This window comes from Lithobates pipiens, unplaced genomic scaffold (assembly GCF_037356315.1).
Source record: "Lithobates pipiens isolate NorthernLeopardFrog02 unplaced genomic scaffold, aLitPip1_a1.2 Scaffold_27, whole genome shotgun sequence".
Lineage (NCBI taxonomy): Eukaryota > Metazoa > Chordata > Amphibia > Anura > Ranidae > Lithobates > Lithobates pipiens.
In genome coordinates, this window is record NW_027507788.1 from 112,381,445 (window position 1) to 112,405,337 (window position 23,893).

The following is a 23,893-nucleotide window of genomic DNA, read 5'->3' on the forward strand; positions in this document are numbered from 1 at the left end:
CCACAGTGGCAGGTTCCAAAAATAATTTTTTTTCATGTAAGGCCATTGCAGCTCTGTACTGCTGATTCATGGTCCAGCAGACATGGCCAGGGACGTTACATTTCCTTCATGGTGCATTGGATAACTTTGCTAGCAGCTGGGAATGATGCAGGACAGGGTTCATTGCTGGCGCTTGTTCCACCACCACACCTCCAAAAAGCTGATGGCGATTCTGCCACATCTGCCTGCTCCACCTCTCCTCTTCTTCTTCCTCTATGGCTCCTTCTGCTGAATTGTCCTCTGAACCAGCAGTGCTCCCTCAGTTGTCAAGGGGCTACGCAAGCAGTCAGGCTAAAACATGCCATGCGCTGCTTAAGTTGGTCTATCTATTGAATGGGAGCCACACCGGGCAGAGATTCTGTCAGCTTTACAGGGACAGGCTCAGAGGTGGTTTATGCCATGGCAGCTTGAGCCAGGAATGGTTGTATGCGACAATGGCACCAACCTTCTCTCTGCCCTCCGACAGGGACACTTGACACATGTTCCATGCTTGGCACATGTCCTGAATTTGGTGGTGCAGCGTTTCTTGAACAGGTACCCAGGCTTACAAGATCTTCTGAGGCAGACCACAAAAGTCTGTGGCCCTTTCCGGTGGTCATACAATGCCAATGCTCGGCTTGCTGACATTTAACTTGAATTCAACCTGCCCACCAACTGCCTCATTTGTGACAGGCCCACCTGATTGTCTGCACTGTGAAAGGAATGTCTATACTACACACTTCTTCACCAGTGCATTCAGTCCCACTCTCCCTCTCCAGCCACTGTGCCCATCACACTGACAGGTATTTGGCTGAGCAGTTTTATGCCAGGAGTGAGTAGCGCCTGATGGGGAACTAGGAGACTAGTAGATTATGCTATCACATAGGGGGATTGTCGGTCACCTATGTGAAAGCAATGAAGGTGAGTGAAAAAAGTTTAATTTGTAAGGTACAGTAAATCATTTGAAAAAATAGTCAAAGTCTTTATTTAAAGAGCCTGCCACCACCTGTTTACACATATAAACATAAATGCACGTGGCAGTTGCATCTATGTACAAAAACAGAAAATGCCCTACAAGATTATATTACACTGTGCACTCCAGAGTGAGACCAATAACTCTAGTGCTATTCACAATTAATTTAAAACATTTGACCTTTTAAAACACCCTCTATGGCTTTTAAAACACCCCCTATGGGCAATTTTAAGTGCTTTACAGTGCCTTGCGAAAGTATTCGGCCCCCTTGAACTTTTCAACCTTTTGCCACATTTCAGGCTTCAAACATAAAGATATAAAATTTTTATTTTTTGTGAAGAATCACCAACAAGTGGACACAATTGTGAAGTGGAACGAAATCTATTGGATTTTTGAAACTTTTTTAACTAATAAAAAAATGAAAAGTGGGGCGTGCAAAATTATTCGGCCTCCTTGCGTTAATACTTTGTAGAGCCACCTTTTACTGCGATTACAGCTGCAAGTTGCTTGGGGTATGTCTCTATCAGTTTTGCACATCGAGAGACTGAAATTCTTGCCCATTCTTCCTTGCAAAACAGCTCGAGCTCAGTGAGGTTGGATGGAGAGCGTTTGTGAACAACAGTTTTCAGCTCTTTCCACAGATTCTCCATTGGATTCAGGTCTGGACTTTGACTTGGCCATTCTAACACCTGGATACGTTTATTTGTGAACCATTCCTTTGTAGCTTTTGCTGTATGTTTGGGATCATTGTCTTGTTGGAAGATAAATCTCCGTCCCAGTTTCGGGTCTTTTGCAGACTCCAACAGGTTTTCATCCAGAATGGTCCTGTATTTGGCTGCATCCATCTTCCCCTCAATTTTAACCATCTTCCCTGTCCCTGCTGAAGAAAAGCAGGCCCAAACCATGATGCTGCCACCACCATGTTTGACAGTGGGGATGGTGTGTTGAGGGTGATGAGCTGTGTTGCTTTTACACCAAACATATCGTTTTGCATTGTGGGCAAAAAGTTTGATTTTGGTTTCATCTGACCAGAGCACCTTCTTCCACATGTTTGGTGTGTCTCCCAGGTGGCTTGTGGCAAACTTTAGACAAGACTTTTTATGGATATCTTTGAGAAATGGCTTTCTTCTTGCCACTTTTCCATAAAGGCAAGATTTGTGCAGTGTACGACTGATTGTTGTCCTATGGACAGACTCTCCCACCTCAGCTGTAGTTCTCTGCAGTTCATCCAGAGTGATCATGGGCCTCTTGGCTGCATCTCTGATCAGTATTCTCCTTGTCTGAGCTGAAAGTTTAGAGGGACGGCCAGGTCTTGTTAGATTTGCAGTGGTCTGATACTCCTTCCATTTCAAAATGATCGCTTGCACAGTGCCTCCTTGGGATGTTTAAAGCTTGGGAAATCTTTTTGTATCCAAATCTGGCTTTAAACTTCTCCACAACAGTATTACGGACCTGCCTGGTGTGTTCCTTGGTCTTCATGATGCTCTCTGCGCTTTCAACAGATCCCTGAGACTATCACAGAGCAGGTGCATTTATACAGAGACTTGATTACACACAGGTGGATTCTATTTATCACCATCAGTCATTTAGGACAACATTGGATCATTCAGAGATCCTCGCTGAACTTCTGGAGTGAGTTTGCTGCACTGAAAGTAAAGGGGCCGAATAATTTTGCACGCACCACTTTTCAGTTTTTTATTTGCTAAAAAAGTTTAAAATATCCAATAGATTTCGTTCCACTTCACAATTGTGTCCCACTTGTTGGTGATTCTTCAGAAAAAATAAAAATTTTATATCTTTATGTTTGAACCCTGAAATGTGGCAAAAGGTTGAAAAGTTCAGGGGGGCCGAATACTTTCGCAAGACACTGTAGTTTGCTTAGCATAGTCACACTATGATAAATATCAACGGGCACAGTATAATCAATAATAGTGCTTTCCAACACCTGCTATTGCTGGTGGGATCAAATAAACCCTATTCTCAGACTTCCTCCCTTACAAATGTGACATGACAAGGATACCCCCATCCCCCAAATTTCTATTTTGATTCTAGAAATGCTTGTGCACTATTTGGATATTAATAAACTGGAAGTCACTAGGGAACAAAAGTTGTGGCCTGGGGGGTGATCTTTTATTTTTTTATAACTTGGATCACCTTTCTTAACCTCGTATGCCGCGTACACACGACTGAACTTTCCGGCAGACTAGGATCCGACGCAATCAGTCTGTCAGATAATCTGATCATGTGTGGGCTAATCCGATCATTTTTCGTTAAAAAAATCAGACGGACCTAGAAATAAAACATGTTTCAAATCTGTCCAATGGACTCAATTTCTATCGGGAAAACCGTTCGTCTGTATGCTGGTCCGACAGACCAAATACGATGCAAGGGAAGCTATTGGCTACTGGCTATTGAACTTCCTTTTTTCGTCCCGTCTTACATCATCACGTTCAAAATTAACGGACTTTCAAACAGGTTTAGTACATTCGTGTGGCCGAGTCTGTTCGGTCGGGAAGTCCGTCGGAACTACGACGAAAGTCTGTTGGGAAGACCGTCGGACCTAGTCTGCCGGGAAGTCCAGTAGTGTGTACGCAGCATAAGTCGAAATTCAGAAATATGTGGAACTCCTGAACTATAAAATGAATGTTAAAAACAGAAGATCTAGACATTAACAATAGGGATGGGCGAAAGATTCGCCCCGAGCATAAGTTCAAGCCGCACATTGGTTGCTCGGATATTCGGTGAACAACGAACGCTATGCAGTGTTTGCGGCAAATTCGAAAGCAGTGGAAGCCATTAAAGTCTATGAGGAAATAACATGAAAAACCAAAAGTGATAATTTTAAAGGCTTATATGTAAGTTATTGTCATAAAAAGTTTTTGGGGACCTGGGTCCTGCCCCAGGGTACATGAATCAAGGCAAAAAAAGTTTTAAAAACAGACTTTTTTTTCAGGAACAGTGATTTCAATAATGCTTAAAGCGAAACAATAAAAATTAAATATTCCTTTAAATATCGTGCCACGTGGCGTCAGAGGAAGGCGAGGTCGCCCATTTATGTCACGTGTGGCCCCAACTTTAGCTATATAATAGCTGTCACTGAGAAGAAACGTCACTCACCGGAGGCGGAGCTGTTGCAACTTATTTTTTTTTTTTAGTCTGTCAGGCGACGGGATATGGATCTATATTTTGGGACATTTTTATTTTTTATCTTTTAATAAAGGACTTGTTCGAAAGTGTCTCCTGTCTTTTTTACTATTTTTGGCACTTTTTTTGTGAAATGGTAGGGGTTACAATGTCCCCGTTAACAACTCACATAGGGGAGGGCGGGATCTGGGGGTCCCCTTGTTAAAGGGGGCTTCCAGATTCCTATAAGCCCCCCATCCACAGACCCCGACAACCACAGGGCAAGGGTTGTGGGTATGAGGCCCTTTTCCCCATCAACATGGGAATAAGGTGCTTTGGGGGGGGGGCTACTCTAAAGCACCCTCCCTATGTTGAAGGCATGAGGCCTAGTACTGTTCAGGAGGGGGGGTGCTCTCTCTGTCCCCCTCTTTTTCTGTGGCCATGCCAGGTTACGTGCTCGGATAAGGGTCTGGTATGGATTTTGGGGGGATCCCTACACCATTGTTTTTAAATTTTGGCACAGGGTTCCCTTTAAAATCAATACCAGACCTGAAGGGCCTGGTAATGGACTGGGGGGGGGGCATGCTGTTTTTTTTTTTCAATTAATTTTATCTGGTCCCCAAAACACTTTTTATGACAATAGCTTGTATACTTTAAAATGAGCACTTTTGATTTTTCATGATTGTGTCCCAAAGACTTTAACAGTGTTCATGTGTTCGTCTGAATTTTTGCCTGTTTGCATGTTCTGGTGCAAATCGAACTGTGGGGTGTTTGGCTCATCCTTAATCAACATCAGTCACCACAAACTAACAAGTATCCAATGATATTTTCCCTTCAAGTGTTCAAGAAATAGTATTAAATACACAGGCATTCACATTACACCAGGCAGTAAAAACTTATCCCCATTATTGATGGAGAAACTTTTCATTTTGATATAAAGACCCGCACACTAGGTTTGACAGGAACATCATTTTAAAATGAATATCCTCCCTTGTTTGCTGTTTCTGCTACAGAATACTGATACATGTCCCTAGTCAATTCTGTCATTCCATGAAGACTTGGGCAAATAAATCAAAATTAGTTTCTAATACATTTGTGCTCTAACCAAAAGATGGAGGGGACATTGACTTTACAGATCTGATCAAATATTGTTTGGCGGTCCACCTTTCAAGAGTACTCAATTGGTATATACCAACATATACCAAAGCTGGGTGGACCCAGAATAGGATATGGGGGACTTGCCCCTATCCTCCCTTCCATAACAGCATACACATATTCCCTCCAGGGCCATCTTTAAGGCAGGGCAAAATGGGCATCTGCCCTGGGCCCGTCATAATTGTGGGGAAGCTGCCTCATACTTGCCAACTATCCCAGTTCAAATTCCCTTGTCCCTTGAAGTTTTAGTCTTGTGCTGTGTCTCAATATCTCAGTGTGAAATTGTTACTAATGCTGCCCAACTCTGCCTATTGCTGTGTATTAACATGCAGACCCTGTGTTTACATCTAAATAACCTGAATTGATATGTAAATAGCGGCTGCATTAATATGTAAATAGCCATGGGCGGCTGAATTCATATGTAAATAGAGGCAGCATTCCTATGTATATCATGCCCCCCTGAGATCATATCCACCATCACTTCTGCTGAATGCTGCCCACTGGGGAGGTAAAGGGGCATGCTTGCAAGTCCTGCCTACAGCTGTGGTCATTAAGCCTAATATCAGCCTGTTCTGCAACGGTAAGCAAATTGGATGTGGAACCCTTTTTCAAAATAACATGGTGCCGCAGCACCCTGAATTTTGGTGCATGTGAATACGCACATCTCGGCAGATGCATGAGGGTGTAATTAACAATGAATGGCACTGCTGTGTATCTGCTAAAGGGCAGCACGTTTCTGTGGTGTCAGGAAAATGATTTTGCATGCGTTCCCGACACACAAAAATGTGAAAGCAGGCTAAATTTCTCAGTTACATTGGTAGTCTGTGTAAATATCAAATCAATTTTAAACAAAAACATACTTGAGGGGCACACCCTAAAATGGTTTACATTCAAGATGGTGCTGCTATAAGACCACAAATAGTACAAAACAGATTACAGCGCACAAATGCAAAAATTACATTTATCCTGCAAGGCTAGTTAAAAACACCTGAACATATTAAAAAATACGGGGGTTTGGTCACACTATATGGTCATATAGTGCTAAGCCCATTTACTGTGACAAAGTACCCCGAATTAGTGAGTCCTACCCTAGTAATAGAATGAAAGAACTTGTGTCTCAACCATGGGAAATAAACTTCTCTATGTGAGAGAACTGAAGGGATTCCTCCTATGCACTAGTGGCCACTAATAAGAGGTGATGAAGGTCGGACAGGGTCTCTTGGGCTGGAGCACCCCTCCCCCTCTTCATCATCTCTTATTAGTGGCCACCAGTGCATAGGAGGATTCCCTTCAGTTCTCCCACATAGAGGAGTTTATATCCCATGGTTGAGACACAGGTTTTTTCATTCTATTACTAGGGTAGGACCCACTAATTTGGGGTACTTTAGTGGGCTTAGCACTATATGACCATATAGTGTGACCAAACCCCCGCATTTTTAACTTATTTAGGTGTTTTTAACTAGCCTTGCTGGATAAATGTAATTTTTGTATGTGTGTGCTGTAATCTATTTTGTGCAATCAATATTAAAGACGGCCCTGATTCCCTCCACTATTAAAGAGCACACATCCAAAACATGGTTCATTTCAAAGCTACACACATTTCCCTCCATAATGGCTCCAACCCTGGCCTTCCAACCTGGCCTGTAAGATCCTCAGTTCCAATCTTTTTTTATAACCACCAAGCAGTTTAAAAATCTATCTAAGAAACTAGATTTATGATTGACCACCTCTGAAATTCTGGCAAGCCATGCAACTCTAATGTCAAGCCTCAAATGTTAAACAACACCCTTTCTACCTCTCACTTTGACCCATTGCAACATGCCCTGTCCAAGAGCAATGCCTGCACCCAGCTGGACAATTTTTCACTCTTCTTCTTCAATTTTTAAGTAGGAAATGTTGGGCAGGCGAGTGTCACTCATGGATTGAATTTCAACTGGTTCATCAGGAACCAGATAACATTTCCTCTGCATGTACTGTACTGTACATCAGGAACCGGATAACATTTGCCCCCCCCCCCCCCGTACTGTATCTCCCTACAACCTCTCCTAATAACACCAATAAGAGAGGAATTCACCTATCCCACACCCAAACCCATGGATTATTATGAATTATGTAATTGCATCCTACACTTATAGTTACATAGTTAGTAGGGTTGAATAAGACACCAGTCTATCCAGTTCAACCTGAGTGAGTGTCTACAATTGTCTCTATCCCTGTACATTGCACACTCACATCAGTCCCTACCATCAAGGACCCACAATCCAAGGTCCCCACTCATATACTAGGGCCAATTTTGGACAGAAGCTGATTAACCTACCTGCATGTCTTTAGAGTGTGGGAGGTAACTGGGTTAACCGGAGGAAACCCGCACAGGCACAGGGAGAACATGCAAACTCCAGGCAGGTAGTGTTGTGGTTGGGATTTGAACCAGCAATGCTTTTTACCACTGTGCCGCCCTACTAACCACTACACCACTGTGCCGCCCTATAATCTCAATTCTCACAAATCAATATTTTTTTTTGCTCTTTGTTGAAGATGTTGTGCAATGTTTACTAAACCTTGGACAACTTCCTCTGGAAACCATTGCACAATGTTGTATTTTGAATGACTAAAAAAATTGCTTTAAAAACGATATGTATGAAGTGCAAAATATTTAACTAGGACAAAATCATCCCTTTTCCCTAATGGCAATTTCATAATTTTCTGGATAAAGATTTAATATTGTACTTTATAGAAAGGTTGGAAACTAAATTGTGTTCATTTAGGAAAGAAAATGCTTTCAAAGCAATTTTCTGTAATTATTGAACCCAGCTCCTTTGGAAAACTATTACACTTTTTCACACTTTTTTATGGAAAAATATTTTTTTTTGCAGCTAGTGGTAAAACCCTTTTCTTTGACCATGGGTGTCCTTATATATTTTATAGTGTGTTCTAATGAACAGCTTATCACCAGATTTTCTATATATTTCACTTATTCTGAAGGGTGAATAAATTCAATTAAGCTAGATTTTCTCATAACTTTTCTTCATGTCCTCTATTCATTTATGAGCCTTTCTGTGCGTTGTTTCCAGTACCAAGACATCTCTGTGAACTGTGTCCAAATTTGAAAAGCATATTCAAGAAGAAACGGCTGTACTAGTGCTTTGTATTGGGACAAATTATGTCTCTATCTTTATCTCTCTCTTCTGAGCTGATGCCATTTTTAATGCAGGAGAGTATATTGCCAGCTTTAAAATCTGAAGACTGCCACTGCATGCTGGTAATAAGTTTTGATCTACAAAGAAACAGATCTTTGTCTAGCTTTGATTTAACCAACTGAAGAACATATTATATACTATATTTGGATGACAAAAATGCTAATTAAAACTTAAAATACAAATTTGCATAAATGGGTTACTTTTAATCCAATAGTCAACAGAGGCATCCCTAGTTACTACAGTCATACCCTGGAAGGTACGTTGGCCAATTCAAGACCAGTTATACTGGTATTTTGGTAGATACAGATATTGTCTAAATAACCTGCTAACTATGTGATTGTGGTAGGATTTTCTATCAATTCTGTATTACTGTAAAGCAGTGTTCACACAGACTTGTTTCACAATAACTGGTGCAATCATTACCTTTCCAGTGATCCCTTAAAGTAGTTAAAAGTTTCCACAACTCTTCATTACCCCTAATGCATGGTATACACAATCAGAAAATTGTGTGAAAAAATACAGATTTTGGAGTGATCATATTATAATCTGATCAATGGTACAGAGCTTTTGAGAGCCGATCAGGACAGTTCATCAGATTTAATTTGATCAGACATGCACAGATTTTTTTTCCTACTATGTCAGATCGTATGCTTTTAGTTTTATCAGTACAGCGGTCATTCCAAAATGCAATACAAATGCATTACAACACATGACGTCACTTCCGAATTTTTATTCTGTCGTATGCAAATTTTCGGGACTTTAGTAAACTCATCAGATTCAATCTGAGATTAGCATGCAAAAATAAAAAATGGGTGATAATTTATCTGATAATCTCATCGTGTGTATCGGGCACGAGAAGAAAGTATTTTAATACAAGTGGTGACCTACTGTTTACCCTCTCTTGATAGTGAAGGTGATCTTAGGCTTTTCTCTAACATTAAGCAGCAAACTGTAACTAAAATATACCCCCCCCCCCCACAGCACTGCCCCTTCATATATCCCCCCCACACACAGCACTACACCTTCATATATCCCCCCACACACAGCACTGCCCCCTTCATATATTGCCCCACACACAGCACTGCCCCCTTCATATATCCCCCCACACACAGCACTGCCGGTTCTATATTATAATTATTTTATTAAGACACATTAATTTAACGATTTATTGTATTTGGATCAAGAATCTTTTTTATTCTTTGTTTGACATTAAAGTGGATGTAAACCCAAAAAAAAACAAATATGTTTTAATTAAGGCTTGCACTTTCTACAGTATAGGATTTCAGGTCATCTGTGCTCAGTCTTGCCACAAAGAGTTTATACAGCTCTTAGCAGTCCTCTTATCTTTTTCAATGAGATAAAAACAGACAGAGAAATAGTTGTCTGTAGTGATTTACATATCTCATGCACGAGCCTGAGAGAGACATTCTGTCTACTTCAGATCCCCTCCTCCTTTCTTCTCCAGCTCTTCCAGGATTGACTGGTAAGGAAACATGAATAAGGCATGTATATCTGTATAGATAACCACTATGGCAGTAGTTTAGAAAGGATGAGAGTGGGTTTTTATCCACTTTAAGGACTATTTGTCAGGGAAATGGCCGTAGGAGAACTGGCAATAGTGCCAGTTGTCAGGGAACCAATAGCAGATAAAGGACTTTAAGACCCAGCATCTCTGGCAGGAGAAGGACTTTAGGACCCAGTATCTCTACCAGCAGGTCACATGGGCCTATATAAGGAAGTCTTCTAGTGTCTGCAGTTGCTGTTTTGTCAGTCTTCCTGTGTTCCTGAACCTCTGTGAAATTACTATTTGGATTCCTGTTGTGACCCGGCTTGTTCCTGACCTGTCTGATCTGCTCTTCTGGTTTGACCCCCTGGCTTGCTATACCAACTTGCTGTCTTCACGGACTTTGCTACAGATACCTGTTTCCACCTGCTTCCTGATACCAGACCTTTGGCTTGTCCCCGTTTCTGCAACCTGCCTCTTCCTCCTACCGTATCTCCTTATGCACCCCTTGCCAAGTATTACCGAGGATTCTTATAGACTTTAGCTCAGCTGTGCTTCCTGCATTACCCGGTGTCCTTCAGGTGCCCACCAGCTCTTATCTCCGGAATCCATCTGGCAACCTGTGCTACTCTGGGCACTACACCCTTTGTACCCAACTTCAGGTGTGTACTGCACTCAGCCGCAAGGGGAGCCCTCTCGGCATTTCGACCCCAACCAGGTACGGGACACTATTGTTTTAGAGTTTTCCTTAAGACATTCTTTGTTATTTATTTACTAAGCATAAATGCTGTATTAGACCTTATATTCCATGTAAAGTACAGCCCACATTGTATATTTTTTTAAAGTATCCTGTATTTGATTAGGAATATTTTATTATTATTATTATTAAAATTATACAGGATTTATAAATTGCCACCAGTTTGTGCAGGACTTTACAACTTTAGGGCAAACAGTATAGTTATAATACAATTCAATACTGGAGGAATCAGAGTGCCCTGCTCATTAGAGCTTACAATCTAAGATGGAGTGTCAAGTGATACAAAAGGTAATAACTGTGGGGGATGAGCTGATGGAGAAAATAAAAGTACAGTCATTAGGTGGAGGCAGGATAGGCTTCTCTGAGGAGAAAAGGTTTCAGTTATCGCCTAACAGTGGATAGAGTAGGAGACAGTCTGATAGATTGGGGTAAGGAATTCCAAAGTATGGGAGAGGTTCGACAGATGTCCTGGAGATGAGCTTGAAAGGAGATGACAAGGAAACTAGAGAGCAGGAGGTCTTTGGAGGAACGATTAGAACAATTTGGTTGGAATTTTAAGACTAGGTTAGTGATATAGTTGGGGACCAAGTTGTGGATGGTTTTGTAAGCCATTGAGATATTGAGTGAGGATAGGAAAAGGGGATTATAACGGTGCCAAAAAATGTAATCGTTACATATAGTATATAAAAAATGTGTAAATTTTATTTGGTACATAGATAAAAGCAAAGCAGTATATTATATACATACATGGGTGTGTAGACACAAACAGAACAAGAAAATGTACATTTTGAATATGCCTTGGTGTTTAGAAGGCTAAAATACATTACAGGTCATAAGTCCCTACATGTTTCGCCAAAACATTGGCTTCTTCAGGGGAGATGATGTTGTTAACCTATGCAAATATGTAGATTCTAGATAAAACAAAGAAAACACACAATAATAATAATCGAATTTGTAAGCTATTGTTAGTATTTTGAATTTAATTTGTTGGGTGAGTGGCAGACAATGGATGTATTGGCAGAGAAGGGTAGAAAATACTGTGCGGTTTGTAAGGTGGATGAGCCTGCCAGCAGCAATCATTATGGACTGAAGAGGGGATAACCTATTTAAAGGTAAGTCAATGAGGAGGAAGTAGCAGTAGTCGAGTTGGGAGATAACCAGGGAGTGAATTAGGAGCTGTGCGGTGTCATTATGTAGGAAGAGGTATATTTTGGAGATGTTGAAGAGGAGAAGTTCAGAGTCCAGGCTAACACCTAGCACCCAGGCACGCGGGGGTGGATTGATGAAGTCAGGGGAAGGGGCAGGAAATATTATGAGCTCTGTTTTGGACAAGTTGAGTTTGAGGAAGTGGTGTGAAAATCCAGACCGATATGTCAGCCAGTAAATTAGTGATGCATGAGGAGACTGATGAAGTGAGCTGATGTGTAGAGAGATAGATTTGGGTGTCTTCAGCATAGAAATTATATTCAAATCCATAGGAGGCTGACTCAGGGAGGGGGTATAGAATGAGTGTAGGGATGGGCTTTATGTTCGAGTCGAACATGAGTCTACTTTGACTCTGAGTCAAAGTAGAGAGTTAAAGGTAGAGAAGAGTTGATGGGGACTGGATGAGAAGGTGCTAATGAGAGTGATAAAATAGGTCTGCTGGGCAGTATGGATGCAATAATTTTATTTTTTGAGGGCAGATTTACATTGGTTTGTCTTTGTGGACTTAGTCTTATGCCATAGACACTCAAGAGTGCAGCTATGTTTCGTATGTTTGCCGGGGTTGTAGGGCTTGAGGGCCTGATTATGTGCATTGTGAGGGGGCAAGTTCATCCAGGATGGAGTACAGTGATCTATTGAACATAGAATTGGCTAGGCTGGGGCAGGACAGGGTTGAGATTTTGTCATAGAGGTGGTCAGTAGCAGAATAGAGAAGCGAAGGGTTGAAGTGGCAAAGGTTTCTGTAGGTCATTTTTAGATGGAAAGGTGGTGGAAGATTGAGCGAAGCTAACAAGGTGGTGATCAGAGAGAGAAGAAGGATTTTTAGAGAGGTTTGCAGGCATTGCATAGGTAGGAGAATACAAGATTGAGGGTGTTGCCATCAGAGTGAGTAGAAGCATGTACTATACCCATTGCTGAAGCTCAGAATTCCCCTTTAATTACTTTATGCATCTGCATTTAAGATTCTTTTTTTACTTACTTACAGTACATTTGATATTTTTAATGCTGCATTAGTTTAAAACAAATCTATTTTATAAGTTTCTTAGTGAATGTAATCAATCAGCATACTATACCCTGCCCCCATAGTGTTTAGCAATAGGATGATATGGAGGAGGAAGGTGGGAGGGAGGTGAATTTGTGTATATGTTCACATGTGTGACTCTATAGTCATGTGGGCTAAATTGATAAGAAAAATAAACAAATTAAAAGCTTAAAAGATTACTGAAATTGAGCATGCTCTGTAGAGGACATCACTGGTCCACACAATCTCAGCCTGCAATGGGGACAAAGAGAAGATGGAAGGGACAGCTGAAGGCAGGATAAACCAGGTGTATTTCACTCTTCACAAAACAAATGCTTTAGTGGCTTTGTGAGTATGACTTCTCTGATATATAGCATGCAGTAATCATTTTTCATAGTCTAGGTTTAGCAACACTTTTAGCCCTTGTACACACGGTCGGAGAGTCCGTCGGAATGTGTCCGATCGGAGCGTTTTGTCGAATATTCTGACTGTGTGTGGTATGCATCGGACTGTTTCCGTCGGAATATCCGTCGGACCAAATTTTCCAACTTGCCAGAAATATTTTCAGACAAACTGCTCCGATCGGACATACTCCGATCATGTGTAGAGAATTCCGATCGGACAAAGTGCCACGCATGCTCAGATTAAATTCCTACATCAAAGCTATTGGCTACTAGCCTGAACGTAGTCCCATCGTAACTAAATTACGCCATCACGTTTTGAAAGATCGGATTTTCCGACAACTTTGTCCGACGGATTTGGTTGTCGGAATGTCCGACCGTGTGTACAAGGGCAAATAATGGTCTTTTGTTCTGTTGGCACTATGGTTATCAGTTTTGCAACTCAGGACATCGAGGGGTTTATTGAGTCTTGTTGGAAGTGGAATGATAAAACGTGTTGGATAGTGCTATACCACAATGAAATCACTTATTGGGATGCAAGTGCACACACGGGGTAGATTTACTAAAACTGGAGCACTCAGAATCTGGTGAAGCTGTGCATGGTAGCCAATCAGCTTCTAACTTCAGCTTGTTCAATTAAGCTTTGACAAATAAAACCAGAAAGCTGATTGGTTTCTATGCAGAGCTGCAACAGATTTTGCACGATCCAGTTTTAATAAATAAACCCGACAGAGCTGACACTTTGGCATGTTTCTCCCATCATTAGTTTAAGCTCTATCCTTAGTACTGGGTATGCACTAGTGCATTTTAAGCTGTATTTCAATATTTTTAACCCCTTCAGCCACGGAAGGATTTACCCCCTCCCTGACCAGAGCATTTTTTGTGATTCGGGACTGCGTCGATTTAGCTGACACTTGCGTGGTCATGCAAAATTGTACCCAAACCAAATTTATACCCTTTTTCCCCCACAAATAGAGCTTTCTTTTGGTGGTATTTTATCACTTCTGCGTTTTTATTTTTTTGCGATATAAACAAAAAACGCTGTCAGTTTTGAAAAAAATGCAATATGTTTTACTTTTTACTATAATAAATATCCCCCAGAAATATATAATAAAAATGAATTTCTTCCACAGTTTAGGCCGATATGTATTCTTCTACATATTTTTGGTACCAAAAATTGCAATAAGTGTATATTGAATGGTTTGCGCAAAAGTTATAGCATTATCAAATAGGGGATGGATTTTTATTTTTTTTATTATTATAATTTTTTTACTAGTAATGGCAGCGATCTGCGATTTTTATCGGGACTGCGACATTATGGCAGACAGATCGGACACTTTTGACACTATTTTGGGACCATTGATGTTTATACAGTGATCAGAGCTACAAATAGCCACTAATTACTGTATAAATGACACTGGCAGGGAAGGGGTTAAACACTAGGGGATGCTCAAGGGGTTAAGTGTGTTTCCTGGAATATGTGTTCTAACTGTAGGGGGGATGAGCTCACTACAACATGGCAGAAATCACTGCTCCTGATCACTGGGAGCAGTAGATCCCTGTCATGTTGCTAGGCAGAACAGAGAAACGCCTTGTTTACAACTCCTCGCCACAATCGCAGGACACATGGACACACTCCCACGGCAGGTGCGCATGCCTGCTAGGTGGCAAATTTAAAGGGGCGTACAGGTACACCCTTTTGTCTGCCATTCTGCCAATGCAAATAGGCGTGCAGCGGTCGACAAGTGGTTAATAAAACTGTTTTACACAATGATGGTTTCCCTCTTATTCCCTCTATTTAATACCTGGCAGTATTCCTGAGTGGGGCTCGGGGTAAAATTTCTATTCCAAAAGCGGTAACCCCCGAGTCACACTCAGGATTGCATCGCAGGATACAGGCAAAGTTACTTACCTTGTCCCCAGGATCCTGCGATGCCCTCCCACTGTGTGTGCGATAGGGATGAGCTTCGCGTTCGAGTCGAACATACGTTCGACTCGAACATCAGCTGTTCGCCCGTTCGGCGAATTCCGAACGTTATGGGCCATTCGCGCCAAATCCGTGTGGCGCGCATGGCCCACAATGCACTGCGCCATCGCAGTGCATTGCTGGCTCATGATTGGCCAAGCATGCACTGTGACCCCGCATGCTTGGCCAATCACAGCGCCGGCAGCGAGGAGAGCCATGATTGGCCACAGGCAGGATGCCTGTGGCCAATCATAGCTTAGGCTGTGTAGTACACGCCCCACACTATATAAGTCCGCCAGCGCGGCGGCCTTGTGTAGTGTGTTGGCGTCTGTAGGAGTTAGTGGGTGTTCTGTGTACCTTCAACACATTATACACCGATCGTTATCGGCCGATTTTTCGTTCTTGCTCTTCTGTAGTGGTTGTTGTCTGCGTGCCCTGACCGCAGTATACACCGCTATATCCACCTCTATAGCTAGCTATATTTCTCTTTTTTTAATAGAGGTTGCAGTCAGTGGTAGGAGATTGTGCGTGCTGTCTGCGTGCCCTGAACCCAGTATACACCGCTATATCCACCTATATAGCTAACTATCTTGCTCGTTTTAAATAGAGCTTGCAGTCAGTGGTAAGAGATTGTGCGTGCTGTCTGCATGCTCTGAACCCAGTATACACCGCTATATCCATCTATATAGCTAGCTATCCTGCTCGTTTTAAATAGAGCTTGCAGTCAGTGGTAGGAGATTGTGCGTGCTGTCTGCGTGCTCTGAACCCAGTATACACCGCTATATCCATCTATATAGCTAGCTATCTTGCTCGTTTTAAATAGAGCTTGCAGTCAGTGGTAGGAGATTGTGCGTGCTGTCTGCGTGCTCTGAACCCAGTATACACCGCTATATCCATCTATATAGCTAGCTATCTTGCTAGTTTTAAATAGAGCTTGCAGTCAGTGGTAGGAGATTGTGCGTGCTGTCTGCGTGCTCTGAACCCAGTATACAACGTTATATCCACCTACATAGCTCTTCTCTAATTGAGCCATCTGCAGGAGTTAGTGATTGTTGTGTGTGCCTCCGGACCATTTTTTCTGCCCCTGTTTAACAGGGGCATTTAAATACAATTTTTGATGCAATGCTTTGCAGCAGGGATAATTCCTGCACTAAAACTAGAGTATATGGGAGAGGTTGCAGTGTCGTGGCACCAGCACCAGTGCCAGCAGCCCAATTTTTCAGCCCCTGTTTAACAGAGACATGTAATTACAATTCTTGATATAATATTTCACAGGAGGGCCCTTCCTGTGCCCACCCAGAGTAACTGTGAGGACGTATAGTGTTGTGGCACCAGCACTACAACCACCAAAGGTCAATTCTTCTACCACTGTTCAACAACGGCATGTAATTACAATTCTTGATATAATCGTTCACAGCAGGGCGCTCCAGCGCCCACCAAGAGTCACTTTGAGGGCTTACAATGTTGTGGCAAAACCAACACCTTGTTCCGCCATTTCTGCAGAGCATATAGGGCAGGCCCCTACTTTCAAACATCCAACTTACAAACATCTCCTACTTGCAAACGGAAGGAGACAACAGCAAGTGAGATGAAAAAAGACGGACAGCAAAACAAATTACACAGGGGTGATAACCCTTCCCTATGTTTTCCAAAAAGCTTAAAAATAGTTTTTTTGACTGGAGCTACACTTTAAAAATGTACCAGTTGAAAATTACAAACAGATTCAACTTAACACAACAAATCTACACAGTCCCTGTTTTGTTTGCACCGCCTGTATACTGCTATTCTGAGTATATAGGGCCTGGGGGCCACACATATTTCCTTTTTTTAATATGGGTACGGGGTTCCCCTTAATATCCGTACAAGACCCAAAGGGGCTGGTAATGGGCAGGGAGGGCTACCCATGCCATTTTTCTCAATGATTTTCTTGTTCAAAAGTTTTTATTTTATGTTAAAATAAATTACATGTACAGAATATAAGACAAATTATGTGATACCAGAAATAAAAAGTAGACATATTGAAGTACGGATGATACAAAGCAAAGAAGAATTTCAAGATATTCTCGTGGGAATGACAATAAATGGCCTTATATATTTTAGAATTTGAAAAAATTCTTATAGCTGAGTTTTAAACATTTTAATCCCAAGAAAATATAAATATGTCTAAAAGAAAATATATGATTTTAAAGTTTTGACCATAACTTCTAAAGTATGTTTATCCACTTCAGCCCCGGACCAATAAACACCTTAAGGACCAGAGGTCTTTTTCCAATTTCACACTGCGCTGCTTTAACTGGTAATTGCGCAGTCATGCAATATTGCACCCAAACGAAATTTGCGTCCTTTTCTTCCCACAAATAGAGCTTTCTTTTGATGGTATTTGATTGCCTCTGCGATTTTTATTTTTTGCGATATAAATGGAAAAAGAGCGAAAATTTTTACAAAAAAATATATTTTCTTCTTTTTGTTATAAGAAAAATCGAATAAACTAAATTTTAGTCATACATTGAGGGCAAAATTTATTCAGCCACATGTCTTTAGTAAAAAAAATGTCAATAAGCGTATATTTTTTGGTTTGCGCAAAAGTTATAGCGTCTACAAACTAGAGTACATTTTCTGGAATTTACACAGCTTTTAATTTATGACTGCCTATCTCATTTTGAATAATGACAAAAAAAAAAAAAAAAAAAAAAAAAAATTTACAAAAAGTTGTCACTAAATGATATATTGCTCACACATGCCATGGGCATATGTGAAATGACACCCCAAAATACATTCTGCTGCTTCTCCTGAGTACAGGAATACCACATGTGTGGGACTTTTTGGGAGCCTAGCCGCGTACGGGACCCCGAAATCCAAGCACCGCCTTCAGGATTTCTAAGGGCATACATTTTTTCATTTTACTCCTCACTACCTATCACTACCTATCACAGTTTTGAAGGCCATAAAATGCCAAAATGGCACAAAACCCCCCCAAATGACCCCATTTTGGAAAGTAGACACCCCAAGATATTTGCTGAGGGCCATGTTGAGACCATTGAATATTTTTTTTTGTCCCAAGGGATTGAATAATGACAAAAAATAAAAAAAATATTTTTTTTTACAAAAAGTTGTCACTAAATGATATATTGCTCACACATGCCATGGTTATATGTGGAATTGCACCCCAAAATATATTCCGGTACTTCTCCCGAGTATGGGGATACCACATGTGTGGGACTTTTTGGGAGTCTAATCGCGCACGGCACCCCGAAAACCAATCACCACCTTCAGGATTTCTAAGGGTGTAAATTTTTGATTTTACTCCTCACTACCTATCACAGTTTCGAAGGCCATAAAATGCCAAAATAGCACAAAACCCCCCAAAATGACCCCATTTTGGAAAGTAGACACCCCAAGCTATTTACTGAGAGGCATGTTAAGTCCATGGAATATTTTATATTTTGCCACAAGTTGCGGGAATATTACAAACTTTTTTTTTTTTTGCACAAAGTTGTCACTAAATGATATATTGCTCACACATGCTATGGGCATAAGTCAAATTACACCCCAAAATAAATTCTGCTGCTTCTCCCGAGTACGGGGATACCACATGTGGGGGACTTTTTGGGAGCCTAGCCACGTACGGGCCCCTGAAAACCAAGCACTGCCTTCCGGATTTAAATATAAAATGCTACCAAAAAACCTGTTAGCGATGGCAGGGATCAGGCCTGACTCTGCGATCGCTGCAGTTATGTGTTTAGTGTTTTGTAAGTGACAGTGATCGATCGATACTGCACTTGGGTGGGCTGGGCAGAGGGACAAAACGCAGGTGCTAGCGGGTATCTGGGCTGATCCCGCTAACAATGCGTTTTTTTGGAACCCTAAACTGCTGGGGACGCTAGTATAGATCTGATCAGATCAGATATTGATCTGTTCAGATTCTATACCACTACGGGAGGTTTATGCTTTGCATGTGGGTGTTAGCGGTACTGGCACTAACCTAGCGCTGCCTGGGGCGACGCAGACCCTGACCCTAAAACCTAATTGATATCACCCGCCGGGTGATCAGGGGGTTAAACCTTTATTGGGTAATAAATGGTGGGTGCCCTGATGCTATAAAAAACAAACTTACCAGAGTCACCCGTAACACTTATACGGTGATCAGTGGTGAAAGGGTTAACTAGGGGCAATCAGGGGGTTCAAATTTTTATTAGGTAGTATATGGGGGTCCCTGGCGCTATATAAAAACCTGATGGGGAACCTAAATAACTAACTGGCTAACCAGCGTCACCAGTGACACTTATACTGTGATCGCTGGTGAAAGGGTTAACTAGGGGCAATTGGGTAGTATATGGGGGTACCTAGCGCTATAAAAACCTGGCGGTGAACCTAAAAAAATAACTAGCTACCTAGCGACAGTAGCGACACTAATGCAGCGATCAGAAAAATGATCGCTTAGTGACACTGGCAAAAGGGGGTGAAAGGGTTAACTAGCGGCAATCAGGGGGTTAAAACCATTATTGGGTAGTATATGGGGGTACCTAGCGCTATAAAAACCTGGCGGTGAACCTAAAAAATAACTAGCTACCTAGCGATTGATCGGGGGGGGGATCGGGGGGGGGGGGGTTTGTGTGCCTGTGTGTACATACATGTCAGTGTAGTGTTGGTGCACACTTACTTTGTGTCTTCTCCTCGTAGTCCGGTCAAAAAGACCGCCCCGAGGAGAATGACATCACTTCCTCCTTCCTGTGTAAACAATGCACAGTGGGAAGAAGCTTCTCATTGGCCAGGAGCGATACAACGGCCATCCCCTCATCACAGAACGCTCCTGGAGCGAACCGGACCGTCGTATCCAGCGGGAGGGGGTCCGATCGGACCCCCCACCCGCTGGAAGGCAGGCACGTACATCTACGTGATTGTGCCTGCCTGTGCCATTGTGATGACGTACAATGGCAATACGGCGGTCCTTAAGTGGTTATAGTAAGTATTATATAGTAAGGGAAGAACATAAAAGGTATATAGGAGGGGAAGGGGAGGGAATAATTCTCCGGAGGAGATTTTATATATCAGCTAATGTTGTAATTCTATAAAAAATCTTAATCACCATAACAATAAAACTCGGTTGTCAATATTATCTGACGTATAATATTTAATCCAGGGTTTCCATATATCATCAAACTTTGTCATCTGTTTTTTATCTATAGCGTCCATTTTAGCATGGATGAAAGATTGATTCATTCTACGTTTGGTTTCTGCAATATTTACCACATCTGTTTTCCACGCATTTGCTATAGTCTGCTTTGCAGGTATCAGGAGTGTAAGAACTAATTTGAATTGTTTCTGATTCAGAAAGGCTGGTTTTAAATTAAGGAGAGCTATAATTTGGTCTGGAAAAATTGGACGATCAAAAAATTTTGTAATTATCAGAAAGATCTTTTTCCAAAATGATTGTACAATTGAGCAATGCCACCAGGTATGTATATAGGTACCTTTTTCTGGACAGCCACGAAAGCAGAGGCCAGTGTTGTCTGTTGAGAATTTGGTGATTCTCGCAGGAACCAAATACCAGCGTGTGAGAACTTTATATGATGATTCAGACGCCAATATATTTACAGAGGAAGATTTTGTGAAAGACCATATGTTGGACCAAGACCTAGAATCGATTGTACAATCCAAATCTTTTTCCCATTTGGCCACATATTTAGGTATAACAGTATTAGAATTAGATATCAATTGTGTATACAATGATGTAATACGACCTTTAGTGTGTGGTTCCTTGAGACAAAATCTTTCAAATTGCGAAATATTATGTAAGTTTACATTTAAATTGAGAAGAGGAGTATAGAATTTTTTGGAGATATCTGAATATTTCTGATTGTGGAAGCTTATATAATTCACATAGATCTGTAAAATATTTTATTGATGTAGTTGAAGTTAAATTATATAGACAAGTGATACCAGCCTTAGACCAAGCTTTAAAGGTTTTGGGATATTTCCAGGCTGGGTAAAAAGTCAGATTCTTGTGGAAAGATAATAGCGGACTTTGTGGAGATTGCAGACCATGTGAATTTCTATACCTATCCCATATAGATAGAGAGTGCTTAGAAATTGGGTTATTTATAGACTTACGATCCGCAGGTTGTAACCATAATATATTGTTTATAGGAAGAGGATCACAGTCTACAGCTTCAATGAGGACCCATAAAGGAATCTCTGTAGAAGAGTGATATTTTGTTAATTGAGATAATTGAGCTGCCTTATAATATATGTTAAAGTCTGGAAATCCCAAACCACCCAAAGCTTTGGGGAGAACAAGTGTTTTTTTGTGAAGTCTGAGTTTTATTTTCCCCCAAGTAAATTTCGTTACTTTTTGTTGAAGCAGCCTAAGAAAATATGCAAGAATATGAATGGGGAGAGTTCTGAATAAATATAAAAATTTCGGAAGAACAGACATTTTTATGATATTGATTTTCCCAAACCATGATATCGGCATTGATGATCAATTAGATAACGACCTTGTAATATTTTTTAATAGAGCTGGGTAATTAGCTGCAAATAAATCGGAGGGGTTAGGATTAAACTGCACATCCAGATATGGGAGGCTAAGATCTACCCACTTAAAGGGTAGTGAATTTTGTAAAGATTGTTTATCTTTCTCGACAAGTGAAATGTTTAATGCTGAAGATTTTTGAATATTGACCTTAAGGCCCAAAATAAATGAGAATTCTTGTAGTACAACCATAATATTTGGGGCTGAAACATGTGGAGAAGATAGAAAAAGGAGAATATCGTCTGCGAATAAACAGAGCTTAGGATGAAAGCCACCCATTTCAATACCTGTTATAGTGGGTTCCATCCTAATTCTTTGTGCTAAAGGTTGAATGAGTAAAGCAAATAATAATGGCGAAAGTGGACATCCTTGACGAGTCCCCCTCAGTATATTAAACTCGTCCGATTTGTACCCTGCATATCTGATATAAGCTTTGGGATCTTGATACAAATTAGAGATCCATCGTAAAAAATGAGGGCCGAATCCCCATTTGGAAAGGGTATAGTTCATATATGACCATGATACTGTGTCAAAAGCTTTCATAATATCTAAAGAAAGAAAACAAGTGGGAATACGACTTTTTTTAGCGGCATGTGACAGGAGTGTTGCACGTCTAATCTTATCTCTTGCTTGACGTAATGGAATGAAGCCCACTTGATCACGATGTATAAGATTGCCTATAATAGTATTTAATCTGTTAGCTAGAATTTTGGCAAAAATTTTTATGTCCAAATTTAGTAACGAAATAGGGCGATAATTAGACCATATTGAATTGTCTGTGTGAGGTTTAGGGAGCATACAAATAATTGCAGTTAGGGTTTCTCTTCTAAAAGAATGACCTTCCAAAAGGGAATTAAAAGTGTTTGTCAAGACTGGAGATAGGGTGTCTACAAACGTTTTGTAATACAGTGCAGAAAAACCATCAGGACCTGGCCTTTTATTTAGTTTCAGATTTTTGATAACTTCAGATACCTCTATAATTGACACTGGTTCCTCCATCATTTCCATTTGTGTTTTAGATAGTGTCGGTAGAGATATATGAGAGAAAAAATCATTCGCTCTAGAAGGGTCCAACTCATTATTAGAAGAGTATAAATTTTTTAATTGTGTTTTGAATTTTTGTAATATTTTTAAAGGATTATTTGTGTATAGCCCCCTAGAGATTTTCAGACGTCTCAATGATTTTCAACCATATTGCAGGAACCAGATATAACATTAAAACTGCAAGCAGTTTTAAATGACGTTATTTCCGTTAAATGTCATTTTGTGCAGGGACTGTTCTAAACACGGGAAAAACGTGGCAGTTCACAGGCATACTATAGACACCGACCCCCCCCCCCCCCCAGGCTTTTTTTTTCACTTTATTTGTCATTAAAATCAGTGCTCCCGCCAAAACAGCAGTTTTTAAAACTTTTTTTGCATTGACCCATATCCCCTGGGGCAGGAGCCAGGTCCCCAAACCCTTTTTAGGACAGTATCTTGCATATTAGCAGTTAAAATTAGCACTTTTAATTTCGAACGTTTGAGTCCCATAGACTTCAATGGGGTTCTAACGTTCGTACAAATTTGGGGTCCGTTCGAAAGTTCTGGTGCGAACCGAACCGGGGGGTGTTCGGCTCATCCCTAGTGTGCGAGCCATGTACTCCGTTTGATTCAGCACAGTTCCTTGTGAGCGTCACAACGCATGGGGTTGGAGCCTGGCGCCAAATTCAAAAAGTGAAACACACACTATACATACAGTGTAATCTTACACATGACATTACTGTATTAAATCATTTCACACCCCTTTTGTCCCTAATACTTTGTTCAGTGCCCTGCATGCAGTTTTATATTATAAATACTGTTCTTTCTGCCTGGAAACTTGAGAATCACTTCAATCACAGCAGAATTGAGCGATAGTGATTTGTGGGGATATTAGTCATCATACACTGAAAGTAACGACGGCGACGATTCTGCAACTGAGCAAAATTTCTGTGTTTTTGATTTGATTACATTATTGAATACATTTTATTATTATTATTATTATTATTATTATTATTA